This window comes from Triticum dicoccoides, chromosome 3B (assembly GCF_002162155.2).
Source record: "Triticum dicoccoides isolate Atlit2015 ecotype Zavitan chromosome 3B, WEW_v2.0, whole genome shotgun sequence".
Classification (NCBI taxonomy): Eukaryota; Viridiplantae; Streptophyta; class Magnoliopsida; order Poales; family Poaceae; genus Triticum; species Triticum dicoccoides.
Window position 1 is genome coordinate 779,774,546 of NC_041385.1, and position 3,979 is coordinate 779,778,524.

The 3,979-nt window shown below is 51.7% G+C and overlaps 1 pseudogene; it reads right to left on the bottom strand.

The window, feature by feature from the left end:
* Window positions 1–1,920: 1,920 nt before the first annotated feature.
* LOC119278446 lies at window positions 1,921–2,955 on the bottom strand (annotated as a pseudogene).
* Between the last annotated feature and the right edge of the window lie 1,024 nt (window positions 2,956–3,979).

Sequence of the window (3,979 nt, forward strand, 5' to 3'; positions counted from 1 at the left end):
AGGACCCCAGGAACCCGGGCACACCCAAGAGAAAACATCACGTCCGAGCACCTGGCAATCCAGGACCCCGGCACCCGGACAATACCGAGACTTAAGTCACATTCTCTCGTACCTCTGAGCACCCGGACCTCTGGTTGGGGTTATATCAACTTTGGAAGAACCCTTTTCGAAAGGCGTGCAATGTTTCAGAAAATAGTGTGTATGTAAGTTATTCGAGTTCCCCAACTCGCAAATCTTTGCAACCCCTTTTGATAGTACGGTTTCTCTAGCTCAAAAACAACCGAAAAACCTTCCGAGCCACCGAAGAATGCCGCTTTTTGCCCTTTTTGAATGGGGGGCCACCGAAGTCCGTAGACCATAGAGAGGTACCAATGTCCCGAGATAAACTTGACAACCGACATTAGTTCTCACTAATCCTATTGTAATCAACGCCAAAATCGTAATTGAGTGACAATGCACTTTTGATTTTTGTGCGATGCAGGAACACTCTAATGATGTAATTTCATGGAGTTTTGTCAGTTTCTAGTGAATATGAGTCGGTGGTTTGCCAAGGGCAAGGGGGCGAGCACCAGGGAAGTGCCTTCTTCTCGCAGTTTTCGCAACCCAATAGTGGTTGTTCGATTTTCTCTCGCGTGCCAGCAATCATGAAGCTAAAATCATGGTTGTCACTGTGTGGCATATCTCGGATGCACGAAAATCTGGGAGAAATAATAGTGAGGCTCCTTAATAGTGAGGCTCCTTAATAGCGCTGCATCGCCATGAAGATTAAAGCTTATACCGACCTCAATTTTCTGCATCTTCACAAATCTGCACCTGAGACCAGGCATGAAAGCACTATTTCAATCACGTCTGTCTTTCCGCCGCCCTCAAGTACAATTCTTTTCATGCCTGATGCAGCAATATTTCCTGAGAAAGACATCTCTGGGGCTAGTGTTGTTGGCCTGGACCATGAAGGGCGCTGCATTGTTTCCTGTTGTGGGCCTTTGCAAGGAGAGTTGGAACCTGAATTCCCGGAGGCGAGAGCTCTGCGTGGCTGTGTCGTGCGGTGTGTTGGGCTCATGAGGAGAACTATGACAAGGTCATCTTTGCCTCGGATTGTCTGTCGCTGGTTGAATGCCTCCATTCTTCGGTACAGGACAGGCCGTCCGTCGGTTCAGTTGTAGCTGAGATCAAACTTGCGTCAACGGGCTTCACCTCGGTGGCCTTCAAACATTTCGTAGCTAATAAAGGCTGCGTCATGGGCCCAAAAACAGGAAGACTAGTGCCTCTTTGATTTGCAGGTTTGTAAAAACCCTGGAATAGGAAAAACATAGGATTGAAATGGCATGGTCATCTCAATCCCACAGGATTTTGGTTGTTTGATTGCATCGTAGGAAAAATAAAGGATTCTTTCAAACAGGTTCAAATGGATACTAGAAATTCTATGGAGAATAGAACAAAGAAATCCTTAGAAGAAATTCTTATATGATTCAATCACAAACAACCAACAGAAAAAAGAACATAAAGATTCTAATCCACCAAAATTTCTATGAAAATTCTTCAAATCAAAGGGGCCCCCCCGAGGGCATCTACAACATTGTCTAGTCAGTCATCCGTAAAGATTGCTACAAAGGAATCGAGAGAAGATAAAACAGAGAGAGAAATAGTGTAGTGATCTAAACGCTCTGATATTTCTTTAGAGAGGGAATATGTAAACGTACAAGAATACTTATAGACGGTGATTTTGCTATTGTACTGGCATTGGGTGTTATGTGTTGTCTTATTTTATACACACAAGTACAGTAGTTGTGATTTGAATAGACTGTTTAAAGACAGCTTCTTATATACATTATCAAGAAAAAAAATACGTTATCTATATTATTGTTTGTCAGGATGGATTTTACAATATACAACTACTGTATCTTTAGACATACAAACGTGTAACCGGGGTAAAGTGCGGTAGCACTGGCCACTGGAGAGGGTGATAAAAAGGTCTGACAGACATAAAAGGCGGACATACAAATAAAAATGGCAGCTTTGCTAGAGGTACACTACCTGTGAAAGAGCGGGTAAACAAATATTCATACGTATTATACAGTAAAAGAAGAGCCATTTCGAATCAGACTAAAATCATTACCATCATCGCTAATCTTTTTCGAATGTTGAATCATCGCTAATCTGCTGAAACATTAGTTCAGTTCACTCACTCACTGGATGAACGTTCTTCAGTTGCCGGAGGCTTTTCTTCGTCAGCAGCATCCTCCTCCTCGGCCGCGAGCTCCCGCTCCACGTCGTCGCCGACGTGCTCGCCGTCGGGCCGGGAGGGCATCGCGAAGCGGCACATCGGGCAGAGCCGGCTGACGTGCAGCCAGCGGAAGATGCAGCGCTGGTGGAAGCAGTGGGAGCAGTCCATCTTCCTGAGCTTCCTGCCTCCGGCCACCAGGTCCTCCAGGCACACCGCGCACTCCAGATCCCGCACCTCCGCCGCCGCCGGCACGAGCAGTCCCGCCATGGAGTTCTTGGAGGCCGGCGGCTCTCTGCTACGCTCGGCCTCGCCCTCGGCCTCCGCCCGGGCGGCGGGTCGCCTCAGCGTCTCCGCGCGTCTCCGTATGAAGTCCTGGTTACGCGCCCACCACCCGCCGACCCGCTCGGGGCGGACGGCGACGAGGGGGTCGTCGGGATCCCCCCCTTGCCGCCTCCATTACTGGATCGATCTGCCGCTCCTGGCCCTGCTTCTCCATGGAGAAATCGGAATCGTAGCCGAGAGATAATCGCGAGAGGTAGAGTGATGATAAAGGGGAGACGATGTTTACCAGATTTATTATCCGCTCCTGGTCGGATTCATGCTCGTCTCGGCTTCCGATTCGACTTCTGAACAGGGGACTGCCCCTGCCTGCATAGGAAGGGGATGAACTCTACGCGGAGAGACAGAGAGAGGGACCCGTAGCAAACCTGGCCAAATCGGCCGGTATTAGCGTGCCGGCCCGATAACCCCGTGGTGGGTCTGGCCCGGCAAGTTTATAATCAGGCTGTGCTGGCACGTGGCCCGCCTAGGGCTGTACTTTGCGCACAAGGCTGGGCACGAGTGCCGACACGGCACGAACCGTTATTTTTTTTTTACGATTTTATTTCATTTTCATTTTTAATACAGTACAATAGGCTTAATATATGTTCAAAACAGCCCAATGGGATGAATTCCACGCTGGCTGACCAAGAACCAAATTGGTGTCTTGGAAAAGGGCCCAAAGCTAGATGAGCTCTCGCGACTCAACTGGCGACGCTGGCGGCGCGGCCCACGCGGTTGCCCCCAGCTCGCCGGCCCCCCTTTCCACCACCTCCACCGCTGCCGTCACTCCAGACGGTGGCGGCCACCCACTAGACGACCCCGGTCAGCCGCCAACCTCTCCTTGCAGCGGCGACGGCGAGGACCTGACCCCAAGCACGCACGTCGGCAGCACCATCCTCGTCCCGCGCCCAGGTGAGGCCTTCCAATCCAGAATCCTTCGCCAGTTCTACTCCGGAACGGCGTTCAATCCTTCCGAGTTCCCCTCCTGCCGGGTCCCCGGCGATCTCTGGTTCACTCCGCCGTTCCTCTCACCGTGTTTCTCTGCCGCCTGCGTTCGCTCCCTTGTCAACTACTTTTTCTGCGCCCCTCCAGAAGAGATTGTGGTGACCGAGGCCTCCCCGGTCGTCTTCCATGCGCGGCTGGCCAGCCCGGTCGTGGCCCGTTTCATCTTCGCCGTTGGGGTGGGGCAGCTGGCCTCCTTCAAGCTTTAGCCACATCTCTCCCTTGGGGACGTTTTGGCTGCAGCTGCTGCCCTCCAGCCCGTCATCACTGGCCGGTTGGTGAGAAAGCGACCGGCTGCATTGACTAAGGCTCGTCGATCGCGCGGTTTTCGGCGCCCACGCCCGCCCGTTCTCGTTCGCGATAACTTCCCTGGTCTGCTGCCCATCCCCCCTTCTGCTCCCCAGCTCACCGACGTCCCATCCCAACCTTATG